At 40.0% G+C, this 27,525-nt stretch overlaps 1 long non-coding RNA gene and 1 pseudogene across 1 annotated transcript in view; one reads left to right on the forward strand and one right to left on the reverse strand.

Moving 5' to 3' along the window:
* Positions 1-13,030: 13,030 nt before the first annotated feature.
* Positions 13,031-27,525, reverse strand: part of LOC132597420 (uncharacterized) — a 57,489-nt gene continuing 42,994 nt past the window's right edge. Inside the window, exon 5 of the long non-coding RNA XR_009564187.1 lies at positions 13,031-13,357. This is a non-coding gene — a long non-coding RNA (uncharacterized lncRNA). The remainder of the gene's footprint in view (positions 13,358-27,525) is intronic.
* LOC115840150 (nucleophosmin pseudogene) lies at positions 13,800-15,814 on the forward strand (annotated as a pseudogene).

The raw sequence follows: 27,525 nt of genomic DNA on the forward strand, positions 1-27,525 counted from the left end.
TTTTTGTGCTTCCTGAATCTAGAGAAATTTGTATTGCTAGGCAAAAAAAAAAAAAAAAAAAAAAAAGCTTCTGGAAGACAGCCTCTCTTTCATCCTCTTATGAAAGCCTTTTTGAGGAGATTGAGGTAAGCAGTTCAGAGGGGAAGGTGGCAGATATGCAGGTATTCCAAAGGGAACTGGAGAGAACTTAATGCTTCTGCAGGAAAAAAAGTGCAGCAGAGAAGAAAAGAGATGGCCCTGAGTTGACTGAAGGGCTGCTGTGTATCCACTCACAGCTGGCTCTCTCACTTCCCTTGAGAGATGGTGGAAGGGAGGGGTACACCTAAGAAGTCCAAGCCTTGAACAAGATCTGTCCTGTCCCCAAGCATATCTCAGAATTCGTGCAAAGCCCCTGGAAGCCAGACCCACTATGTAGTGTTGGACTCTGATCAACAGCTCTATATAAGACCTACCTTTTCTCAGTAAGGACTTAGGCATGACTCTGGAAATAGGTGGGAAAAGAATGCTAATAATCTCACCTGAGATTAAACTTTGCACCAGCCCTGTGGAATGGAGGTGTGGAATCAGATGTGATTTGATTTCAAATAAGTAAAGTTTTTGACAGGCATTTCATGCATATCTGCCTTCACAGCCTAAGAGTCATATTCACTGTACTTAATCTTTTTTTCCACTCTTTACCTTGTACAACTAAATAATTAATTGCCTTGATAGCCTAGCGATATGTCTTTCTTTAATTGTTAAACATGTGTTAATAATTCAAAAATCCGCTGTTGACCTCCCCACACTCTTGTGATTTTTGCAGGCCTCAGAGCTCTTTGAAAGTCTGTCACTCTTGAATCCAGAGTCAGTTAAAAGCTTTCTGGTTTGGTCCACTCTCTAGAAGGTATCCTGCTTGCCAATAAGGTGCTGGGGTTAAATGGAAGACAGAGTTCAAGGATTTTGAAGCTCTGATTCAATTATACTAAATGAGTGTAAGAGATTCAGATATGTCTCCACTGAGGGCATTCACCCAGCCCTTGGGGACATCTTTTTTTTTTAAGCTGGAGAACTCTGTCATTGGAGAAACCTCACTCCTGGGATTTAGGGTTGCACAGACCCTTTTACTCAATTTAATCCCCATTTCAAGCAGCAATAGCTGAGAATGAATGGATAATGTGGTTACATACATGCTTCCGTTGGACTAGCGCTCCGTTTTCTTCACCCGTCTTTTCCCCACACCATGCTCTATTCCTGGGGCAGCATGATATAGTGGTAGCTGAGCTTGGAAGTGGAGCAGCCCTTCCTTCTGCTACAAATTTTATCAGATTTCCAAGCACTGGGTGGTCGGGGGGAAACTTTATCTACTTCAGTACAGATTTAGTACAGATAGAAGTTATTCTGGCTACTGGGTCTTTGTCATATGCATAGATTATACAGTTTTAAAGACATAAAGGACCTTAAATGTTAATAAAACAAAACTCCACCTTACAAATAAAGAAATTAAGGACAAGAATCTTGTCCAAGACCAATTAGAATGGGCAAGGAGAAAACAGGCATGGACCCAAGTCTCAATCTGGTGCTGTCTCCGTATCACTGTCTCTTCAACTAGTCAAAAATAATTCTGCTTTAATTCTAACCCTTCCCTGAATCTCAAAGATTTGCTTTCTTTTGCTTGCATCTAATTTTCTCTGTGGCGTTTTGGGAGCCCTCCAGTAACTGCGCATCGGCAGGAAGATTATTTTAAGCTGAAAAATCTTGGTATTCTGCAAGCTCTGAATATCATTAATTTCCATATGTTCTGAGGGTTATTAAACGTTTTTCATGTGTTTTTGTCCCTGATATCATTTCCTTCTTGTGTTCTCTGCTGACTGGCTCAGTATCACCTACCCTGGTAAAATGTTCTGCCCCTTTAGTGTTCTGCTGTTCTTAAATGATATTTGACATTTGACATCTGGGATCTATGTCTGCTGCATAAATGGCTCTGAGCCAGACTTGATTTGCTGCTTTCATCAAACTATTTGTCACCCTTTGAAGTTGGGACATGCAGTATTACTCATTTGTGATGTCAATGCACTAGGCAGAAATTTAGAAGTTAAATACGCTATTCATGATGAAGGACATTTGTGTCAAATACTAAAGATAACCAAAATTAGTTGTGGCACTGACTGCCGAAATGAAGTGATACCTAATTCTGAGGATCAGTCCAAAAGCTTGGTTGTCATCTCCCGAGAGGCTGGAGCACCAACACAGTATTGGCACACATCAGAGGTGACCCCTCAGGTAACAGAGTACCGTGCCCTTAGCAGGATGCAAAAGACGTTAAGCAGGCCTGGAGTTTTCCCTGAAAATAATCAGAGACTTTTAGGAACAGACCTAAACACTAAAGGGGCCACCAATTCTTACTCCAGCGACCTCTGAGGGTGAGCCAAAGGAGGCAATTTCAAGAATCTCTAATTGAAATCACTACCTCAGAGAAATACCCCCACTCCCATGTTTATTGCAGTGTTATTCACAATAGTCAAGACATGGAAGCAACCTAAGTGTTCATCAATGTGGCATGCATGTTCAAAAGATTAATATTCAGCCACAAAAAAGAAGGAAATCTTGCCATTTGTGACAACATTGGATGCTGTCCATTTGGATGGACTTGAGGGCATTATGCTGAGTGAAATAAGTCAGACAGAGAAAGACAAATACTGTATGATTTCATTTACGGGTGGAATCTAAAGATGCCAAACTCATGGAAACATGAGTAAAGTGGTGATTGTCAAGGGCTGGGGGGTAAGGAATATGGGAGGATGTAAGCCAAAGAGTACAAACATCCAGTTAAAAGCTAACTGGTGACTATAGTTAACAATACTGTCTTATATACTTGAAAGTTGCTAAAAGAGTAGATCTTAAATGTTCTCACCACCAAAAAAAAAAAAAAAAAGGTAATTATGTGGGGTGATGGAGGTGTTAACTAACCTTATTGTGGTAATCATTTCCCAATATATAGGTATATCAAATCATCATGTTCTACACCTTAAACTCATACAATGTTATACGTCAATTATTTCTCAATAAAGAGAAAAAAATTTAAAAAGGAAAATATAAAGGAGAATTTTCTTTAGGAAATAAAAAAGAATTCCTAATGAAGGCTTTACTGTGTAACCAAGTAACTATGTAAGCATGGCAAGATACCCTTGCAGGGAAAGCATGTGGTGAACTCTTTAAGAGCCTGGAATGTAAACCACGTTGGCACAAGACAGAGTGGGCCAACTGTCATGCTTCCTACCAAAAAAGCTCATGTCCACGTTTCTGGCATGGATATGATACAGCTCAGATGAAGTAAAACTGAAAAACTAAAAAGGATCCTCATTCTCCTATACGGACCAATCCATTTTCTTCACTCTATGAGAGACAGACACATTAAGAATATTTCTGCAACTTGAAAAATATCACCATTAAAAATGTTGTTAGTCCTTTCCTGTGTTCAAGGATCCATGTAATAAATTTCAATTAAGAGTTAGTGATCTAAGGAGAAAACTCACCTCCTGGTGAATTAGTATGTATCCTTTTTATCATCAGGTAATTAAAGTTTAGTCCCTCACTACATTTTAAATTTTTGATTGCCTAGGAACCCATTACTAAAATTAGTATTATAATAATAGTAACTATTTTCAGCCTAGGTTTATCATTTTATATATAAGTTTTCATTTTTATCCTTGTTATATGAGTCTATTTACTTTTCCTTCTTTTATTGTTGGTCATCTCAAAGGTGCTTTAGAAATAGGTAGAGCCTAAATAATAAATACATTAAAAAATTAATAAGGACAATCTAAGAGACACATTAACCCCAGCTTATTTCCAAACTCTGTTGTTTGTGCAGGTTACAATCAGCTCCACACACCTTGGCCCTTGAAATAAGTCAATCTAACAGGGCTAGCTGGATGGTTGCTGCAGGAATTCTGCTCAGCCAGCAAGGGGAGTGAGTGAAAAGGAAGGGAGAGCAACACAGATTTCCACCCAAGCCAAGGTTGGCTGTTGAAGCAGAAAGGGAACAGCCAGGGTTGGACATGAGCCACTTCAACTGCATGGAAGGATTTCAGATTCACCGATTTCAGAAACATTTAAAGAGCTGACGTTGAAGGAGTCCGGGTGTATCACACTGCCCACAATGTGGAATGTGTCCAACAGAGTAATGTTCACAGATGCAAAAGAGAAAGACAAGATGCTTGCCTCCAGCTCAACTGCATTCCTATCACACACATGATGATCTCTGCTTGGAACAATCTGAAATTTTTAGAGCCCTGATTCCTTCCTACCTTCTTTCTTTCCTCCCTTCCTTCCCTGCTCCTCTCTGTCTTTCCTGGGACAGAGCCAAGTATCTGTGAGAATAGGCTGTGGGTGGTCTACATGAGAGGTTGGCAGCTGTGCAGGATTCCAGACGGGCTGGCTGGCTTACTACCCCAGTGTCAGGCACAGTCTGCACTCAGCAAGGGTGTGTGGGATTGAACCGAGTCTTTTCCAAGAGACCATAGAGATTATGGAACCCAAATAGCAATGAAATCTACAAAACATTCGATGTACCCATTCATTGGAAAATATCAACCAAATGGGGGGAAAAGTCAAGAATAATTCCGTACCTAGGCCATTCAGATGTGAGTGCTCTATATATGGTCACTCATGAAGATGACCTTTGATGAGAAGGGTGAAAATCAAACAAAATATTAAATAAATACAGTCAACAGAGATTTCTTTTTCAAGCATAGATCAAATGCATTGCTTCATTTGTATTCAGATTTATGTATATTTCAGGTTGACTAATATAAGGTGACTTAGGGAGACCCAGAGAACAATTGCATCCCTGAGGCTAAAAGTGTGAAATGCAATGACAGTCTTTATTAACCTGGGTAAGGCGTTTATGTCCCTTGAAAGACACACTTTGAATCGTTCTATCATTCTTTAAACAAGTTAGCTCTGGTCTCCCCCACCCCACCTCTTTGTGCTCTGTACAGTCAGGACACAGATGGCATTACTTTTTAGGAAGAGGACTGCCTCTAATATTAGTCTCCCAAGCTACAAATGTGATTTAAAACCTCTCAGCCAGCACTTTATTCGTGGCAAGATGCATCGCCTATCCCCTGAGAAGTCATGAGTGCAGTCTCCCTATGAGGGCACTTAAAGTGGACTGAAATTGAATAATCTTTGCAATTTACCTTGGCTATTTCCCTCTGGTATAGAATAAAGTTGGAGATGCAGAGAGCTCAGAGAATCACAGCAAGCCAAAGATTTGGGGTTTGGAGAAAAGCCCACCATCATTTCCACTCCTTATAACCACCCACCTTCAAGCCACAAATGAAAGAAGAGTATCTGTGCCCACAGATAATTTGAATGATTTCTCTGAATGTGACTCATTTAGATGAAACATATGGAAACTCACTTGGGCAAAAATGAACTAGGGAAGGTGGGGGAGAGCGGGAAGAAAAAAAAAATCCATTTGACTAGATTACATCAAAAGCAAGATTTCTTTGGGATGCCTCTTCAACATTACTTATATCCTCAATGAATTATTCCACATTTATAAAAACAGCTTATGCTCCATGTAGACTTTAAAAATTGTTATGGTTCTTTTTGTTTGAATCCAAAGGAGACACAAGGAAAGCTCTAGGTGTAAAATGCGATTATGGTTCTGGAGTTTGGAGTACTGAATTTTTTCACTGGGCTGACTACCATAATCAAATTAATATGGATCCATCCGGTCTCCATTTCCTTGGTGTGGTGTAGGTTCACCCCATGTTACATAAGTTATGCTCCTTAAGGACTTCATCACTTGACTTATTTGCCTGACTGGAAAAGTTGTATCAACATATAAACTAGTCATGATGATAACTACTGGCCCAAATGTTGTGATGTATACGAAGTCATTCTAATCCTCAACGTGACACCAACAAAATACATGTAAGAGAGTAGTTACTTATACACAGTACTGTGCAGGATGCTGTGTCGATAAAATTACACAAGTCTGGTCCACCCTTATTTTGAGGAGCCTACAATTTCTGGTGAACGCTGATAAAGTTACAGACATAAGTGAGAAGCATTCCACCAAAGCATTTTAGTGCATATCAAGGAAGAGGCTCATGACCGTTAGAGGTAGGGTGTGTAGCAAGTGCTGTGAGAGCCCCTCCCATGTCCCTTAGACCAAGGGTCCCCAACTCCAGGGCCGAGGACCAGTACTGGTCCGCAGCCTGTTAAGAACCAGGCCGAACAGAAGGAGGTGAGTGGTGGGCATCGCTCCCCATCGCTCACATTACCGCCTGAACCATCCTCTGCCCCGTCTGTGGAAAAACTGTCTTCCACAAAACCAGTCCCTGGTGTCAAAAAGGTTGAGGGGAAAAAAAAAAAAAAAAAGGTTGAGGACCGCTGCCTTAGACCCTACCGTCTCTTTGTGTTTTGGATGACCTCCACCAGCAATTATCTGCATTTCTGGACTTGAGAGCTTTTTCCAGAGCCATAGAAGACTAATCAGCACATCTCAGGAGCAGCCTTCAACCAATGACCAGTGGGAGTTGGAGGATAAATTCCTCAGCTCCTTCATCTCTCAAGTGGAATCATTCCGAGGCATGTACTTTCTATTTCCCAGTTTCCCCAAGATTGAGCTCCAATTGCTCACCTTGACAACTATGTACAAATTCACCCTTATTTGACTGCCTTCCCATCCCTTTATCACTTTCCACATCCTTGTCAGTGTTCCCTGCATCTCCCAAAGAAGTTCTTTGCACTTGAATCTTTGCTTCAGGTCAGCTTCTGGAGATTAACCCAAATTAGGACAAGGTGAGTCCACCCTCTAGATTGGTCAGAAAATGCATCAGTGAGGGTCCACATTCAGACAGAATAAAGAGAGGAAAATAGTCAACTCTTCTGTGACTGAACTTGAAAGGATTCATGGACATGCTGGTGTGACAGACACTGAGGGTTACCTACACTACAGCAATTGTTCCTCCCTCCATAGTCAATATAAATCAACTTGGCTTGGCCACAACAAGCTCAGAGTAGCTCAACCCCTCCCTTGGCCCCTGAGGATGAGCCAAGCTCAGTGCAAGTCAAGCATGATTGCTCCATTCCCATTTGCTGATTATCGTTAAGGGAGAGCAGTTGACTGAGTGCCCATGAGGCATAAGCAGAAATGTGCTGAGGAGCTCTTTTCCTCATGGATACACAGACAGCTGGAAAGGTAAAGAGCTTCTTTTTTGGCCTTCACCTTCTTTCCTATTTGGGAAGGAAACAGGCACCACTGGGGGAATGCCTGGAGTTATTGTAGTCATCTTATCCCCATGAGAGAAAGGTTGTTGCATTGCTAAACTAACCCTAGAACTTCCTACCTCCAGACTTCATTTATGTAAGATAAATATTTGTCAAGATTTCTGTTACGTACACCCAGTTTATCCTGACTGATACGGGTGCAATTCTAGAAACCAGTTCAACGAGGAAAGATGGTTTGCAAGTAACAGTGTTCAAAATAGCAGTGGAAATAGAAAGTCCCATATTATACTTTTTCTGTGTATCATTTTCATAGTTCACTTAAAACTTTTAAAATGAAAGAGACTGATGTTAATATTCCATTTCCCTCCTGGGATACTCCCCTACAGACCCTCATTATGCAGTAACAAACTCCTTAACCCAGCTTGGGCCCTTGGGCCTGCTTCTACCTCTGCCTGAATTCCTTTCCCTACAGGTCCTCATGGCATCTTCCCTCACTTCCTTCAGGACTCTGCTCAGTTGTCATCTCCTCAGTGACAATCCCCTATGAAACGACATTACCCTTGCTCTCATCATCTCCTTTCAAGGAAAAAATGTATGCGGAAGAATGATATTCGGCCCATGAAGCAGGAAGGTTATTACTGTCATTATAAAAGGTGCATTAAAGTTTATAATGTGGCCCAGAGTGACCAGGTTATTAAAAGCTAATGCTACAGATTCATGCACCATCAAAGAGACTGGCTGGGTTGACGCAAGATGTCATTTTCAAACATGACCCACACAGAATTATTGGGTCCATATTTTAAGGTCGTTTTAGCCACCTACTTCCAATAATAGTAGTTAATATTAAGGAGTCATCCTTTTGGCTGATCAAATTTCTTGCAGAGCTTTTCTGCTTTCCTTTTATTTTGAGGAGATGGGATACATGCCTTAACTGCCATATTTTAAAACTGTCACCAAATCACCTACTGCCCTTTAGGAGGAAAAAGAGGAGGAGGAAGAATAGCTCTGGGACAATATACCTCCTCTCTTCTTGAAATCTCTACCTGGATGACATAAAGCACCCAAACTCCACACCACATATGCAAGTCCTAAAAGCTATTCACATGTCCCTCTCCTTGGTCTTCCTCTACCCATAGAGGCTAGAAAACTAAAATACTCCATTTAGCTAGGGGTGGCCATGAAACTTAGTTCAGGCCAATATGATGTAGGAAAAGTTCCTGGGTAGAGGTCCCTTCCCAAATAAAAGGGAAAATTTTTACTAGGATACAGCCCTTCACCTCTTGGCCCTTCATCCAATTTTATACTTGTAAAGCAGGTACAAGGGGAGGATCACAGCAGTCATCTTGAACCATAAGGAGATAAGCAAAAGGGTAAAGGGCTACACACCACAGTAGGTAGACCAGAAAGCTGAAAAGAACTCTACTATCCCTGAATTGTTGAGCTGCTTTATAAGTCCTAGATTGTATAGCCGTGGACTCCCTGTCCTGCAAATCACACACACCCCTAACTGATTCAGCCATTCCAGTGAGTCCTTCTGCTCTTTGTAGCTGATCACTAATATAAAGACAGGGACTGAACTCATGCAACCCCCTCTCACCTGGCCCCTTTTCCAGTATCTTTATCACAGTAAATAACACTTCCATCCTCCTGAACACATAGGCCAGAAATCTAGGAGTTATTCCTGACACCGTTCCCTCCTTCATGTCCATATCCAACCCATCACTGCCTAAATGTCTAACCACAATCACCATCTTTCCAGATACCACTGTCCCTCATCAGAGTGCCTATGACAGCCTCCTTGCTTGTCTCCTTTCAATGTTAGGTCCTCACTGTACTCACTTTCCTTTTCAAAATACAAATCTAATCATTCTTTCACACACACACATACACACACACCCCTGCTTGAAAGCCTTCAGTGGCTTTCCATATGTCCTGTGATCATGATCCAAATATTTAATATGGCCTAAAAAGCCATTTGGGATTTACCCCAGCTCTTCTCTCCAGCCTCAGCTTGTGCTAGCTTTCCTCTGAGTTTCAGCTTCCCAGACCTTCATTTGTAAGAAAGCACCCTACTCCCTCCTCTATGAGGTCTTTGCACAGACTTTCCTCTGGCCAGAAAGTTCTTTTTCGCCTCTACCCTTTGCTACTTGACTCCTGGCAAGTTCCTCTTCATTCAGAACACAGTCCTGACTTCTCAACCTCAGAGAACTCTTCCATGACTCAGCTCAGGAGTACAAGATCCTTTGTTTGAACACTGCCACACAACAAGCTTCCCTTTTTCAGAATCTCTAGTTGTAATTATGCATCCTTAGTGGGATTAGCTCTTTAATGGTAAGTCCTTGAGAGCAGGTTCTCTGATTTTTTGTTTTGTCTTCGCATAGCATTCTCCATGCCTGACACTATGCCCAGCACGTAGTAGGTTCTTAATAAATATTTGTTGAACAAGGATTGAATGGAAGAAAGGCAAATAGCCCATTCAATCAGCCAGGCCCTAAATAATTGATGAGTAACATTATATTATCTAAACAAAGTGGAACTATATAATAATATGATTGAGATAATATCAAAAATATATTGAGCTTTACTGGGCCATAAATATTTGACGAATCACCAATCTTTACCATCTCACTCATGGTATTTATTTCAGGATCTGCTTCCTCTCAGGCCTGGGTGGACTGGGTTAGGCAGTGGTGTGGAGTGGGCACACAGTCTGAACTGCTGAGGCCAAGCTATGAGATGGTGGCCCTGACTAGAACTTAATCCAGACTTACAGCCTGTGTTGGGAATATCATCAAATTGGAGAGAGAAGGTGTGTGAGTCCTTTATTCCAAATAACCTTCCATCTGAGACATCCCTAACAGGCACTACCCAAACATGGGTTGTGGATCACTGAATCAAGCCACCAACTGACAAAGAGGCTGCATGGGAACTTGCCCTCACAGTTCACACCCCCCTCATCATATGACTTAGAAAAATGGTAAATGGATAAAATTGAAAAGAAGGAAAAGAACCAGCAGAAAACATGTCTTGATCTAGAGGGTCTCAGTTTGAAAAGGTCAAGTCTTTCCTCAAGGGGAAGGTGCTCTTCCTTTCTTAATGGTTCTCTCAGTCATTGGGTCACAAGGATTTATCTGTTCCCACATTCACATCTAAATCATGTGATTCAACCAAAGGAATCAGCAGTGGAGACAGACTGTGTTTTGTGGGAGTGAGAGAATAAATAGATGCTTGTGAGGTGGGGACATCTTTCAGCCTAGAATCTGGAAAAGGATCTTTGTCTAGTGACAAAAGGTAATCAGGATGGAGCGGAGAGCAAACAGGGTGAATAACATGTAACATTTCCCTCCACCTCTACCCAAACCAGCTGAACACCATTTTATTCTATTCCTTCCAAGAGCCAAATTTTGGGGGTCAGAAGCCATGGATTTAAGCCTCCAATCTGCCGCATATGAGTTTTGTGACACAGATGGTAATTTAGTCTCTCTGAATCACATTTTTCCCATGGCAACCAGAACATGGAACCCAGTTGGTAAATAAAGATGGAACCCCATGCAGAATTGTGCCAAGAATCAATGAGGTCATGTATGTGAACTCCATTTATGCATTGCAAGGCTTATATCCACATTAGCTCATTTATTTGGACTTCTCATTCCCCAAACTCTCCTTACCATATTTAGACACCACAGAGGTTATGTGCTTTTTCACCCCTGATGAAAGAAGGTAATTCTCTCAAGGGCCACACCTTGAGCACTAGCCAGCTTTTCTGAAACTCCATACCTTCTCTGTTGGCTTGCCTCTCTTTCATATGACATTCTCTTAAGCCCCTCATGGAACTGTCTTCCCCTGACCCCATTCAATGGTGTCTTGGGAAACAAGAAGACCTCAGACTACCCTCAGAAGTAAATTACAGGTTCTACTCACAGGCACCAGCTGCTTATCATATGACCTCCAGGAGCTTTCACACAAAGCTAAGTGTGGCTGGGAGAGATGTACTGACCTTTGGGTAGGAGGTCAGGACATCTTGGATGCAAATCTGTGTTTGAGGCCCCCAATCTCCGTGGAGCATGTGGCCTCTGCAGTTGTGACATACAACCCATGTAAGACAGCTCCCAGTGCACCTGGAACTAGCCCCAAATCCTCACCAACAACAACCTGGTAACTCATGGATATTGTTCAAAGTGTCCACGTTTGCCCACAAGGTGCTTAAAAAAAAAAAAAAAAAACTATGTGATAAGTGATTTGTGTAAATTTGTGTGTGTGATGTATTAGAGCATTTTCAGTTTGTTGAAATTTTATTGGCATTAACTAGTTTTGCAAAGTGTTCAATTTCTCATTCTGAAGAAAGGATGGTAACGGTTTTAATTATTGGAGACCCCCACTGAAAAAATTTTAAAGGGATGGTAGAGATACAGATAGAGTTGTGTTTTGATTACCCAGCTGAAACAAGTCACAGAGGTTGATATCCAAAAATTTCACTATTTGATCATCTGTATTGATTGAGAAGAATCCTAATTCAGAGGTGTGGAGGTGGGAGGATCTTTCCCAATCTTGCCATTTCCCATCCCAAAATGAACTTTGAGTTTTGAGGATGAGGAGTGAAACAATATCTTCCCATTGGCTAGTATCTGTCACTTGAAAAAACTTCAAGGATCCATTCATGAGAGAAAACTAAATCATCTGAGGCCTACCGGAATATTCCAATAATTAAAATACAACACCCCTTGGACTTTTCAACATGCTAGAATGGACCTAAAGAAAAGTTAACCCAATGACCTCTCCTACAGGTGAGGAAATCTGAGACCCAGAAAGATGCAATGCTGAGAGGTAAACCCAGCCTCATATTTCTAGCCAGGTCCTCTCCCCACTGGATCATACTAGGTTCGCCGAGTACGGTTGTTAAGGGTCATTCACAAAGAAGCACTCATTGCTTTCAGTCTTTAGCTTCCACAGGTCTCCTTAGGAGCAATATCTCCTTTCTTTCTGTCTGCTTGTGCTGTCATAACAAAATATCATAGACCAGGTGGCTTAAACAACAGAAAATTATTTGCTCACAGTTCTGGAGTCTAGAATTCCAAGATCAAGGTGCCAACAGAATTGGTGTCTGGTGAGAGCTCTCTCCTTGAGTTGCAGTTGGTTGTTTTCTCCTATGGTCTTGCCTCTGTGTGTGCATGTGGAGAGAGGGGGAGAGAGAAAGAGAGAGAGAGATCTTCCCTCTTCTTGTAACGCCACTCATTCTATCAGACAACCTCATTTAACATTGATTACCTGCTAAAAGCCCTATTTCCAAATACAATCACATAGGGGTTAGGACTTCAACACATGAATTTGGGGGGGGGGACACGATTCTGTCCACAGCACTTTCTCATTACTCAAGAAGCTGATTTTATAACCCCTGACCTCCAACTAGGCATTTGAAGAATATCAAATTGTATTAAAAATATCACTTGTTGTTTTCAAATACAGCCAGAGCAGGACAATGGCTACAACATTTATCCTTCTAGAACAAAGTATTTACTTCACTCACCCCATCCGCCCCTAATTTACTGTATCTAAGTAAAGTGAGTCCTGAACATCTGTTTTGTGTGAATAAGGAAAACAAACAATTCGGTGTATCACTTCCTAATTTTAATAATGTCTGGATATAATATGACAAGGTTGATGTACTGTAACACTTGTTAAAGTGGGACTCAACCCACATTGTTTTCACCAGCCGCCAAGCAGCCAATTAAATACCAGCCCATGAGCTGAGTGTCTGCTACCACAGAGGCCAGGCAACCTCATTACTGGCAAGGTTAATTTAATCAGTTAGTTTTCCTCAGTGCCTGTGAGTCACTCGCAAAATTTAAAACACAAATACAAAATATTAATGGAAGCATTTCCCAAATCTGTGGAATTCCTCATGCCTCTCTCTTCCCACTTATTTCACCTCGCCTGGGTCACCTACCTGCAAAACGCCCCTGTCTACTGGCAACCAGCATTTTACTAGACTTGAGCTTAGGAACCTCAAAAACAGAAATAACGAGATGTGCCATCTTTTGTATGTTTGCAAATCTGGTATATAGTGCATGCATTTTTGTGCTGTAGGAAGAGTCCTCTGATCCAACAACTGACATGTGTTCTCACATCTGAAGTTCTGCAAAAGAAAAAGAAGGAAAAGACAAAGTTTAATTCTAAAGTAGGAAACAATCCATTCTGCAGCTGGAGGCATTCAGAACTGGGCTGCATGGAATGATGCTGTTTGTGTTCAGAGGTGCCTGCAGCACTGCAATCCACCCAGCTAGGAGCGCCTTCGTGTGGACGCTGAATCGTGGAATCCTGAGAGGGCCGGCCACTCCCTCCTCTTCACCATCCTCCAGGAGAGCTTGTCTCACAACCCATGGACTCTGACCAATGACTGAAATATAACAGCTATTCTTACAGATCTCAAGGAAAACACGACATGACCATAATTTTAAGTGTTTGAGAAGCCAAAATAAAGGGATTTGAGTTTGCCAACCAACATTGCAGTGATGGCCCTCTTACTTAGTATATGTGGATCCCAAGGCCTATCCTGACTTTCAAGCAATGAAAAGGTGATGTTCACAGTGGGGCCCCAGGCCCAGGTGTGGATAACAGCATTTAGCAGGTATAGACCTAATGCACACAAATGCATTCACAGTAAAAATATAACAGTGTTGGTCAATAACCATCCTAATGGCTGTATACAAACTTAAATTAGATTGTAATATTCTGAAGTTGTTTCCTGAAATAAGACTTTTCAGATTTAAAGTGAAATGACAAAGGATTAGAAGAAAATGTAGAGAAGTATTGTATAATCTAAGGATGGGGGTAGCCTTTCTAAGTATGATACTAATAACAGAAATCATAACGGTAATAGATTTAGCTGTCTATAATCTAAAAGCAATCAAACAAATAAATGAAAAAAAAGTAACAGCAACAAAAACTACTAACATAGAAAAGTACATCAACAAAGTTGAAAGCCTAAAACAAACAGAGAAAAAAATGATGACAACAAAGAAAACAGATAAAGAGTGAGTGTACTTAATGTACACAAAGTAATTAAAAAGTCAGTAAGAACCTGGGGTGGGGGGAGTTGGGGGGGATGCACTGGGAGATTGGGACTGACATATATACACTAATACATATAAAATAGATAACTAATAAGAACCTGCTGTATAAAAATAAATTAATTAATTTAATTTAAAAAAAAACAAACAAAAAATCAAGGTGTTGACAGGACCAGGTACCTTCTGAAACCTCTAGGAGATGACCCTTCCATTCCTCTTCTACTTTCTGGTAGCCACTGCCATTCTGTGGCTTGTGGGAGCAGAACTCCAGTCTCTGCCTCTGTCTTCAGTAGACCATATTCCCTCTGTGTCTGTATGCATGCCCTAATTTTCCTCTTCTTATAGGGGCACTGCTCATAGTGGACTATGGCTCATCCTAATGACCTCATCTTAACTTGATTGTGCCTGCAAAGACCTTATTTCTAAATTGGTCACATTCACAGGTACCAGGGGTTCCTGAACATCTCTTTGGGGAACACAATATAACCCATAATAATGTTCCATCAGTATTTGATAAATGGACGAATAAATGCATATGTGCTCAGCCACCACTTCTGAAAAAAAAGAAATCAGTAAAAACCCTAATGTGATTCCCTCCTGCACAGCTGTTCCCTAGAAGAGTAGTCTCCATCCACTTTCTCTCTTACCCAAGTACTAGTCACCATCCCATGGACAATCTGATGGACACGAACATGAGCCCCTGAGGCCCCAGAACTATCTTTTCAGTTGTAAACCAAGGGCTGACAAAACTTGTCATTTTAAAATAGACAATAATGGAAGATAAGCTCCAGTTATCTTTAAGAAGAGTCAGTTTAAGGGCTGATACAAAGGATGAACTGCACATCATTGAAACAGTAGTAATGAATTACACAGGCAGTCCTATTCTAGGAACACTGGCAAATTTGAAAATATCTGTATACCCAATGGTTTCCCTTGGGGGATTTGAAATAACACCAACTGTGGCTTAGAGTTGAAGGGTGGTTCAGGGCCCATGCATATTAGTGGACAGCACTTGGTTGGTGTGAGGGAAGATGCAGAGTCAGAATACGAAGAGGAGCTGAAACTCCTAAGTATATCTGGAAAGTGATCTGCCCTTGGAAGTGGTGGCAAGCTTCCACAGAAAAAAGTCAAACTTGCTGTGAACAGGATGATAGTGATGATGAAGAAAATGAGGAAGCTGAAGAAAAATCTCAGTAAAGGAATCCACATGAGATACTCCAGCCAAAAATGCAAAAACCAAACCAGAATGACGAAGACTCAAAAACATCAACATCAAGATTAAAAGGTCAAGAACCCAAAAAACATAGAAAAACTCCTAAAACACCAAAAGGAGCTAGTTCTATAGAAGACATTAAAGCAAGAATGCAAGCAATTATAGAAAAGGGTGGTTCTCTTCCCAAAGTGGAAGCCAAGTTCATCAATTATATGAAGAATTTCTTCTGGATGACTGACCAGGAGGCTATTCAAGATCTCTAGGTGTGGAAGAAGTCTCTTTTAAGAAAATAGCTTCAACAGTTTGTTAAAGTTTTCCATCTAATTTCATTTTTGTAACAGTAGATATCTGGCTGTCCTTTTTTTTTTTTTTTTTTTTTGAGTGGGATAATGACATCTTTATTTTTACTAATCTCTGTTTTGGGGGAAGAATTGTTTTATTTTGTTTTATTTTATTTTATTTTTTAAATTGAAGTTTTAGGGCTTCCCTGGTGGTACAGTGGTTGAGAATCTGCTTGCCAATGCAGGGGACATGGGTTCAAGCCCTGGTCTGGGAAGATCCCACATGCCGCAGAGCAACTGGGCCCGTAAGACACAATTACTGAGCCTGCACGTCTGGAGCCTGTGCTCCACAACGAGAGAGGTCACGACAGGGAGAGGCCCACACACCGCAATGAAGAGTGGCCCCCGCTCGCCTCAACTAGAGAAAGCCCTCGCACAGAAACGAAGACCCAACACAGCCAAAGATAAAAATAAATAAATAATTTTTTTAAAAAATTGAAGTTTTAATCTAATTGAAAGTTTAAAAAAAATAATGAGAAAAAGATGAGTACCCCAATAGAAAAAATAATAGTCAAAGGACATGTTCAGATAATTTACAAACACAAAACCCAAATATTTGGAGTTTTTTTAAGTATAATGTCCTTAGTAATCAAAGAAATAAAAAATGTAAAAATATATAATTTTTCATGTATCAAATTGGCAATTTAAAAAGAAATCATGGAGCCCATTTTGGAGAAGAATGTGGGGAACCCTATAAACTGCGGCTGGGAATGGCAATTGATACAATTTCTTCCAGGTTCATAATCCTGCACTAGGAATTGAAAGTCCTAAAATTTACATTTCATTTTACACTGGAATTCCAAACTTAACATAAGGAAATAATTGTGGATAAATACAAAAATGAAGCTATAACACCCGTCACAGGGTTGTTTGTAAGAGGAATATAATGTTGGGAATATCAACCAAAGAACACCTATACAATAGAATACTAGGCAGTGGTTTAAAATTACATTGGAAAGGTGTTTATGGACTGTTAAGTTTTAAGGTAGGTTACTAAACAATATGATCCATTTTTTAAAAGCATTTAGTACATGTATAAATACATAAATGATATATATTCATCGAAAAAGACTAAAAGGATATAACTAAAATGTCAATTGTGTGTATCTATAATGAGATCACGAATGATATTTATTTTGTTCTTTTTGCTTTTTCATAGTTTCTACATTTTTTTCAAATAGCATGTAACTTTTTACAACAAAAAAAAAGTTTTTTTAAGCAGAATTTTACGAGCTTAAAGGAAAAATCAACAGTCCAACAAGTTTGTGTCTCTCACCAAACTAAATGGCTTTCATTTACTGCTTCCAAAGATCATGCTACCTCTCTCTCTATGCCCTGATCAGCATCCAACTCTGTAATAATTTCCTTCACATCATGAAAAAATTATCCAAAACCCCAAGCTCACTCATTCAATTAACTCCCTACCTCTTCCTTACTCAATATTCAATTAATATTGAATCACTTTAAGTCTTGCTATTTTAAAAACCTGCTCTAGCTAATCTGTTTTTTTTAAACGGCCAGCCCTTCTTTTTACTTCTGAGCCTTCAGACATCGCTGAGAACAAGGGGATCTTCGTCATCATCACTCCATTCTGTTCTCATTCTCTAGAGTCTGATAGGTGTGTAAAGCAAAATGGAACAACTTAGAAGCTTCCAACCCAGAGCAGTGGTGTGCCCAGGAAAGCAGGGCATGCCCTGGTAGGGTATGAAAATACCTGACACAGGTCAAGATAGCACTGACATATATACACTACCAAATGTATAATAGATAGCTAGTGGGAAGCAGCTGCATAGCACAGGGAGGTCAGCTCGGTGCTTTGTGACCGCCTAGAGGGGTGGGATAGGGAGGGTGGGAGGGAGACGCAAGAGGGAGGGGATATGGGGATATATGTATACATATAGCTGATTTAGTTTGCTGTACAGCAGGAACTAACACAACATTGTAAAGCAATCGTACTCCAAAAAGATGTTAAAAAAAAAAATGCATCACCTCACACTGTTGTACAGGAAGCATACTGCAACCCCATGCCTTGTAGGGCTCTGGCCCCTGTCTGCAGTCAGCTCCCTGTGTGACTCCGGACAAGCAGTTTAATTGCTTCATGCATCAGTTACATCATTTCTAAAACTATGGCATCATTTCTAAGGCGAATCTAAACTGATGGGCTTTCATGTCCTTTTTAACCCAAATTGCGTTACTGTAACAAATCCTTTAACTCTCTATAATCAGCCAATCCCCCTTAAAGTAGCTCACAGCCCAGTATCACTACAAATATATTTCTCTTTGTTGCTGTGTATACCGAAGATATTCAGCCTACTTCTCAACAATTCCATATTCATTATGTCCTATGATAACAGATGGTCCTTTTCCTCTGTTCTCTCCCTCCTTCATTTTTCTCCCCTGTTCCATCCATCCCGCATTGATTCAGGCTACATGGGAGTCACTTATTTACCTCTGCAGACTGGGGATGGGTCCATTATTTTTTTTAACTTGAAGGAAGTTAGTCATCGGAAATGCTTTGATTTATTACAACTTATCACATGTGTTGTTATTTCAAAGTAAAAAGAGAGGCAGTCAGAAAACAGAAGAGCAAGAATGGTAAGAGATATCACCTAGGTGGCCCAAGAATTGGCCTAATTTCCTGTAAAGTTTGCAAACACAACACTGTTCTCAAACCAAAGTTAAGACTCTCCTGACCCCCTGATCCAAGACAAAAGACATCAATACTAACTCTGCATACTAGAGAGGGTGTGGACCACTCATCTCATCTGTACATCACTGGTGGAAATGTGCAATGGCACAGCCACTCTGCAAAAGGGTGAGGCAGTTTCTCACAAAACTAAACCTGCACTTAACACGGCCTGACTAGTGCACTCTTGGGCATTTATGCCAGAGAAATGGAAACTGATGTTCACACAAAACCTGTACACGAAAGGTCAGAGCAGCTTTATCCACAGTGCCCCAAAACGAGAACCAACTGAAGTGTCCTTCAACGGGTAAATGGTTAGAGACTGTGAAATATCCAAACCATGAAATACTACTCTGCAATAAAAAAGAACAAACTATTGATGCACATGACAACTTGGATGGATCTGAAGGTAGATATAATGAGTGAGAAATCTCAAAAGTTACACCGGTATGATTCCTTTTTTAAAAAAATTTTTATTGGACTATAGTTGATTTATAATATTGTGTTAGTTTCAGGTGTACAGCAAAGTGATTCATATTCTTTTCCATTCTAGGTCTGTATGATTCCTTTTATACAACATTCTCGAAAGGACGAAATTATAGAGATGGACAACAGATTAAGGGTTGCCAGCACTGACAAGAGCAATTAAGGGTTGCCTGTGGGGAGGGGGAGGAGAAAGACGTTGTTGTGGCTATAAAGGCATACTTGGAATGGAACTATCTTGTACCTTCATTGTGGTGGTGGTCACACAAATCTACCCAGCTGATAAAATTACATAGGACTAGCTCTACACAGATGAGTGCCTGTAAAACTGGTAAAATCCAAATAAGGTAACTGGATTGTGTCAATATCAATTTCCTGGTTTTGATATTGTACTATAATTCTGCAAGATGTTGAGAGAGAGAAATCAATACTAACAGCACATATATGGACTATAAAGAGCCAGAATCAACTTAGAGGATTGAATTTTTCCTGTAAAGCTTTCTTATTGAATGGAAATGCAAATCTCCTGTATAGTCCACGTTTCCTGAAATTTTAAATTATTCCTAACTTTAGGTGTTCTATTTTGTGGTGGTCGTCATGGTGATGTTTAAAGAAGAGGAGAATTGTAAAGTGCTGTACAAAGATCCTATGTTCTCCAAGTCACTGGAACAGTATTTCCTTAGTGTAGCATAGGCCATTGGTTCCCTACCTCCAGGATTGGCCAACCTCAGAGGTCACCTTCAGGCAGAATGCCAGAATGTTGACCCCCTGAGGAGCAACCCTCAAGCAAAGAAGCACAAGAGATGGTGGCTATGGCATCTTCCATCTTGCAGCATCTTCCTCCCAGGCGGTGGGATGAACTTGAGGTGTAATCTGCACCATCTCTCAAAGGATCCCCAGCAGGATTCAACCTCGGTTGTCCGCAGCAGTAATCTGCCCACGTTCATACCTTTTATTGGCTCTTCCTTCCTTCCTGTCTCTCTCTCCCCTTTCCTTCATTCCATCTCCCAAATAACCAACTTGGATCCAATTCCTTGTCTCAGGGTCTATATTTGGAAGGACCCAAACTCAGATGCTCACATTGAGGATACCTGTGTGCAGATTCTAGGGCCTGTTCTCTCACAGTTGATTTTACCTTCCCTAATGAATACCAAACTCAAAAAGAAGCTGCTACAAACTTCATGGAGATTTAACACAATACAATTTAAGACTGATGACAACACTTTTGGGTAAATATAGTCTTAGACATTTCTAAAGCTTCTATCCTATTTGCCTTGTAACAAATATGGACATTTGACCACTAGGCTGTTTGTTTAACAACCAACTATAAAGCCTTTTTCATACAGGCTACATTTGCTGAAGCAAATCTGCATTCAGCGCATATGTCTTTAGAAAACTGCCATACTTGTGTTCTAGATTCTAGAAGTTCATCCTGAACTTACAAACCCAGTGGTCTCATCAAAAGAGTCAAGGTGTTGGCCAGTTTCAGGAGGCCCCCTAAGTGACTCAGAAAAGTCAACTTATAACACACTCTGATCTGAAAATGAATAAAGTGAAGATGCTTTGGGATCCTGTAACTCATGCTAAATATAACCCACCTAGACTAATAACCAGCTCGAGTCCTATTAATTAATATCTTGAGTCACTCCTCTATGAACCTCATGTGGTATCAAGACTGCCCTCCACTGGCACCATTTTCAATGATTCTGCTATAAATACGTTTATGTCTGGGTATGCTAGTTAAATAGGCAATATCTAAATATAGTTTTAAAGGCTTGGAGATAGAGTAGCTGAAAGAAAAATGAACTGGGCGTCTGAATATTTAGAGCCCAGCTCTGCCTGTGCCTGGGGAACAGTTGTAGGGTCGCAATTTTGTCCATGTCCCTTGGACTTCCTGGGTACCTCTTTACTTACCAGCAAAATGAAGGGTTTGAATTAGATGAGAATGAAAAAGAAAGCTCTGTTCCAGCTTGACAAGTCTGTGATTCTAGACAGTGTTTTTGTTTTGGAGAAATGGGATCTGCTGACAGTAGTATTATCTATGCAATGATTCATTTAACATTCACTGAGCATCCTCTATGCAGCAAGCACTGCGTAAGGGACACCAAAATGTAACCATGCATGAACAGACAGGCCTGCCCCAGCCTCTGCCACAGCTCAGGTTCTCGCCTCACCCTTCTCTTCATCTTGGCTTCTTTTGCTCCAGATCCAATGTCCCAGGAACCCGCGTCCTCCAGGTCAAGCTTAGGTCATATGCTTGTCCCCAGGCTCTCCAACAAAGTAGAGAAAGAATCTGGCCTCTGTTGACTTTCATGGAGGTAAGCTAAAGGAGTGGTTGTCACCAGGAATTGCCCACCACCAAGATCACACATAGTAGTGAGTTTCTCCAGTAGGAAATCAGGTTATTTTTTTCTTTCTTTCTTTTTTAAAGTATATAGTTGATTTACTACATTGTTTTAGTTTCTGGTGTACAGCAAAGAAATTTGGTTATACATATACATACATATTCTTTTTCATATTCTTTTCCATTTTGGTTTATTACAGCATGTTGAATATAGTTCCCTGTGCTATACAGTAGAACCTTGTTGTTTTACCTATTTTATATATAGTAGTATGTATCTGCTAATCCCAAATTTCTAATTTATCCCTCCCACTTTGTGCCCTTTGGCAACCATAAGTTTGTTTTCTATGTCTGTGAGTCTGTTTCTGTTTCATAAATAAGTTCATTTGTGTCATAGTTTAGATTCCACATATGAGTGATATCATATGGTATTTTCTTTCTCTGTCTGACTTATTTCACTTAGTGTGATAATCTCTAGGTCCACCCATGTTGCTGAAAATGGCATTATTTCATTCTTTTCTATGGCTGAGTAGTATTCTACTGTGTACATATACCACATCTTCTTTATCCATTCATCTGTCCATGCACATTTAGGTTGTTTCCATGTCTTGGCTATTGTGAATAGTGCTGCTATGAACATTGAGGTGCATGTATCTCTGGATATATGCCCAGGAGTGGGATTGCTGGATAATATGGCAACTCCATTTTTAGTTTTTTAAGGAACCTCCATACTATTCTCCATAATGGCTACACCAATTTACATTCCCACCAACAGTGTAGGTAGGAACGTTCCCTTTTCTCCTTACCCTCTCCAGCATTTGTTAGGAAATCAGGGTATTAAAGGAAGAGAGGGATTTGCATGTTAGCCACCCAAAAGATGACACATATCCTCTACAGCTGCCTTCCTGGGTTCTCTGACACACAGTGCATGACTGCATACATGCATTTGAGGGCAAGAGAGGAACCATAACCTTTATCCTGTTCACTAATGATTCTGGCTGAGGCAGAGAGAAGTTGAATCCAAGGGGTCTCTCACACTAGCAGATCAATTGCTTTTGACTTCATTTTTCATAATGTTCTCACAAGAGACAGAGCCATGAAGAAGCTACTCAAGAATCTAGAAGTACAGACTGGGGTCCCCTTTCTGGCTCTATCTGACTCTCAGTGTATTGTCACCACCACATCCTCAAAGAGGCCAACAGAGAGAATGTTTAGGATAATATTCATGACAATGGTGCCATTCAGTGCCTAGGGATGCATAGGGAGTTTCCCAATGTTTTGTGGATGGACACCACTACCATGCTGGCTCAGGAGGGCAGGGAATTTGTCCCTCCTCTGATGGCATCAGCCACCAGGTCCTCAAAACTACTTAGCATTGGGATCCTCTGCTTCCTCTTTTGCACCACCGCCTCTCTCACCAAATAAATATCATTGTACTTGGAAGCACCCTATAAAAGAAACTTTAACATGTGCTCAAACCTCAAGCATTTAAAATTAAAATTTGTGCAGAAATGCAAAGGAGTTAGAATAGCCAAAACAAGTTTGAAAAGCATATCAAATATATCAAATTGTAATTTTTAAACATGTGTAGCTCATTTTATTTGAATTATGTTTCAATAAAACATTTTTTTAACATCTTTATTGGAGTACAATTGCTTTACAATGCTGTGTTAGTTTCTGCTGTATTACAAAGTGAATCAGCTATACATATACAAATGTCTCCATATCCCCTCCCTCTTGTGTCTCCCTCTCACCCTCCCTATCCCACCCCTCTAGGTGGACACAAAGCACCAAGCTGATTTCCCTGAACTACCATATGACACAGCAATCCCACTACTGGGCGAATACCCATAGAAAACCATAATTTAAAAAGAGGCATGTACCACAATGTTCATTGAAACACAATTTACAATAGCCAGGACATGGAAGCAACCTAAGTGTCCATCGACAGATGAATGGATAAAGAAGATGGGGCCTACACAACCCACTGAACCAACCTTAGCCACTGGGGGCAGACACCAAAAACAACAGGAACGGGCTTCCCTGGTGGCGCAGTGGTTGAGAGTCCACCTGCCGATGCAGGGGACACGGGTTCGTGCCCCGGTCCGGGAAGATCCCACATGCTGCGGAGCGGCTGGGCCCCTGAGCCATGGCCGCTGAGCCTGCATGTCCAGAGCCTGTGCTCCGCAGCGGGAGAGGCCACAACAGTGAGAGGCCCACATACCGCAAAAAAAAAAAAAACAGGAACTACGAACCTGCAGCCTGCAAAAAGTAGACCCCAAACACAGTAAATTAAGCAAAATGAGAAGACAGAGAAAAACACAGCAGATGAAGGAGCAAGGTAAAAACCCACCAGACCAAACAAATGAAGAGGAAATAGGCAGTCTCCCTGAAAAAGAATTCAGAATAATTATAGTAAAGATGATCCAAAATCTTGAAAATAGAATGGAGAAAATACAAGAAACGTTTAACAAGGACCAAGAAGAACTAAAGAGCAAACAATGATGAACAACACAATAAATGAAATTTAAAAATCTCTAAAAGGAATCAATAGCAGAATAACTGAGGCAGAAGAACGGATAAGTGACCTGGAAGATAAAATAGTGGAAATAACTACTGCAGAGCAGAATAAAGTAAAAAGAATGAAAAGAATCGAGGACAGTCTCAGAGACCTCTGGGACAACATTAAATGCACCAACATTTGAATTATAGGGGTCCCAGAGGAAGAAGAGAAAGAAGAAAAGAAAAAGAAAGGGACTGAGACAATATTTGAAGAGATTATAGTTGAAAACTTCCCTAATATGGGAAAGGAAATAGTTAATCAAGTCCAGGAAGCACAGAGAGTCCAATACAGGATAAATCCAAGGAGAAACACCCCAAGACACATATTAATCAAACTATCAAAAATTAAATACAAAGAAAAATACTAAAAGCAGCAAGGGAAAAATAACATACAAGGGAATCCCCATAAGGTTAACAGCTGATCTTTCAGCAGAAACTCTGCAAGCCAGAGGGAAGTGGCAGGACATATTTAAAGTGATGAAAGGGAAAAAACTACAAGCAAGATTACTCTACCCAGCAAGAATCTCATTAAGATTCAATGGAGAAATTAAAACCTCTACAGACAAGCAAAAGCTAAGAGAATTCAGCACCACCAAACCAGCTTTACAACAAATGCTTAAGGAAATTCTCTAGGCAGGAAACACAAGAGAAAGAAAAGACCTACAATAACAAACCCAAAACAATTAAGAAAATGGTAAAGGGAACATACATATCAATAATTACCTTAAATGTAAATGGATTAAATGCTCCAACCAAAAGACATAGACTGGCTGAATGGATACAAAAAAAAAGACCCATATATATGCTGTCTACAAGAGACCCACTTCAGACCTAGGGACACATACAGACTGAAAGTGAGGGAGTGGAAAAAGATATTCCATGCAAGTGGAAATCAAAAGAAAGCTGGAGTAGCAATTCTCATATCAGACAAAACAGACTTTAAAATAAAGAAAATTACAAGAGACAAAGAAGGACACCACATAATGATCAAGGGATCAATCCAAGAAGAAGATATAACAATTGTAAATATTTATGCACCCAACATAGGAGCACATCAATACATAAGGCAAATACTAACAGCCATAAATGGGGAAATCGACAGTAACACAATCATAGTAGGGGACTTTAACACCCCACTTTCACCAACGGACAGATTATACAAAATGAAAATAAATAAGGAAACACAAGCTTTAAATGATACATTAAACAACATGGACTTAATTGATATTTATAGGACATTCCATCCCAAAACAACAGAATACACTTTCTTCTCAAGTGCTCATGAAACATTCTCTAGGATAGATCATACCTTGGGTCACAAATCAAGCCTTGGTACATTTAAGAAAATTGAAATCGTATCAAGTATCTTTTCCGACAAGAACGCAATGAGACTAGATATCAATTTCAGAAAATATCTGTAAAAAATACAAACACATGGAACTAAACAATACACTACTTAATAACCAAGACATTACTGAAGAAATGAAAGAGGAAATCAAAAAATACCTAGAAACAAATGACAATGAAAACACGGCAACCCACAACCTATGGGATGCAGCAAAAGCAGTTCTCAGATGGAAGTTTATAGCGATAAAATCCTACCTTAAGAAACAAGAAACATCTCAAATAAACAACCTAACCTTACACCTAAAGCAATTAGAGAAAGAAAAAAAACAAAAAACAAATTTAGCAGTAGGAAAGAAATCATAAAGATCAGATCAGAAATAAATGAAAAAGAAATAAAGGAAACAATAGCAAACATCAGTAAAACTAAAAGCTGGTTCATTGAGAAGATAAACAAAATTGATAAACCATTAGCCAGACTCATCAAGAAAAGGGAGAACACTCAAATCAATAGAATTAGAAATGAAAAAGGAGAAGTAACAACTGACACTGCAGAAATACAAAAGATCATGAGAGATTACTACAAGCAAATCTATGCCAATAAAATGGACAACCTGGAAGAAATGGACAAATTCTTAGAAATGCACAACCTGCCAAGACTGAATCAGGCAGAAATAGAAAATATGAACAGACCAATCACAAGCACTGAAGTTGAAATTGTGATTAAAAATCTTCCAACAAACAAAAGCCCAGGACCAGATGGCTTCACAGGCGAATTCTATCAAACATTTAGAGGAGAGCTGACACCTATCCTTCTCAAACTCTTCCAAAATATAGCAGAGGGAGGAACACTCCCAAACTCATTCTAAGAGGCCATCATCACCTTGATACCAAAACCAGACAAGGATGTTACAAAGAAAGAAAACTACAAGCCAATATCACTGATGAACATAGATGCAAAAGTCCTCAACAAAATACTAGCAAACGGAATCCAACAGCATATTAAAAGGATCATACACCATGATCAAGAGGGGTTTATTCCAGGAATGCAAGGATTCTTCAATATATGCAAATCAATCAACGTGATACACCATATTAACAAACTGAAGGGAAAAAACCATATGATCATCTCAATAGTAGCAGAAAAATCTTTCAACAAAATTCAACACCCATTTATGATAAAAACCCTCCAGAAGTAGGCATCAAGGGAACTTACCTCAACATAATAAAGCCCATATATGACAAACCCACAGCCAACATCGTCCTCAATGGTGAAAAAATGAAACCATTTCCACTAAGATTAGGAACAAGACAAGGTTGCCCACTCTCATCACTATTATTCAACATTGTTTTGGAAGTTCTAGCCACAGCAATCAGAGACGAAAAAGAAATAAAAGGAATCCAAGTTGGAAAAGAAGAAATAAAGCTGTCACTGTTTGCAGATGACATGACACTATACATAGAGAATCCTAAAGATGGTACCAGAAAGCTACTAGAGCTAATCAATGAATTTGGCAAAGTAGCAGGATACAAAATTAATGCACAGAAATCTCTTGCATTCCTATACACTAATGATGAAAAATCTGAAAGTGAAATTAAGGAAACACTCCCACTTACCATTGCAACAAAAAGAATAAAATACCTAGGAATAAACCTACCTAAGGAGACAAAAGACCTGTATGCAGAAAATTATAAGACACTGATGAAAGAAATTAAACATGATACAAACAGATGGAGAGATACACCATGTTCTTGGATTGGAAGAGTCAACATTGTGAAAATGACTCTACTATCCAAAGCAATCTACAGATTCAATGCAATCCCTATCAAATTACCAATGGCATCTTTCACAGAACTAGAACAAAAAATTTCACAATTTGTATGGAAACACAAAAGACCCTGATTAGCCAAAGTAATCTTGAGAAAGAAAAACGGAGCTGGAGGAATCAGGCTCCCGGACTTCAGACTATACTACAAAGCTACAGTAATCAAGACAGTATGGTACTGCCACAAAAACAGAAATATAGGTCAATGGAACAGGATAGAAAGCCCAGAGATAAACCCACGCACATATGGTCACCTTATTTTTGATAAAGGAGGCAGGAATATACAATGGAGAAAAGACAGCCTCTTCAATAAGTGGTGCTGGGAAAACTGGACAGTTACATGTAAAGGAATGAAATTAGAGCACTTCCTAACACCATACACAAAAATAAACTCAAAATGAATTAAAGACCTAAATGTAAGGACAAACACTTTAAAAC

Source organism: Globicephala melas, chromosome 6 (genome assembly GCF_963455315.2).
Source record: "Globicephala melas chromosome 6, mGloMel1.2, whole genome shotgun sequence".
NCBI lineage: Eukaryota > Metazoa > Chordata > Mammalia > Artiodactyla > Delphinidae > Globicephala > Globicephala melas.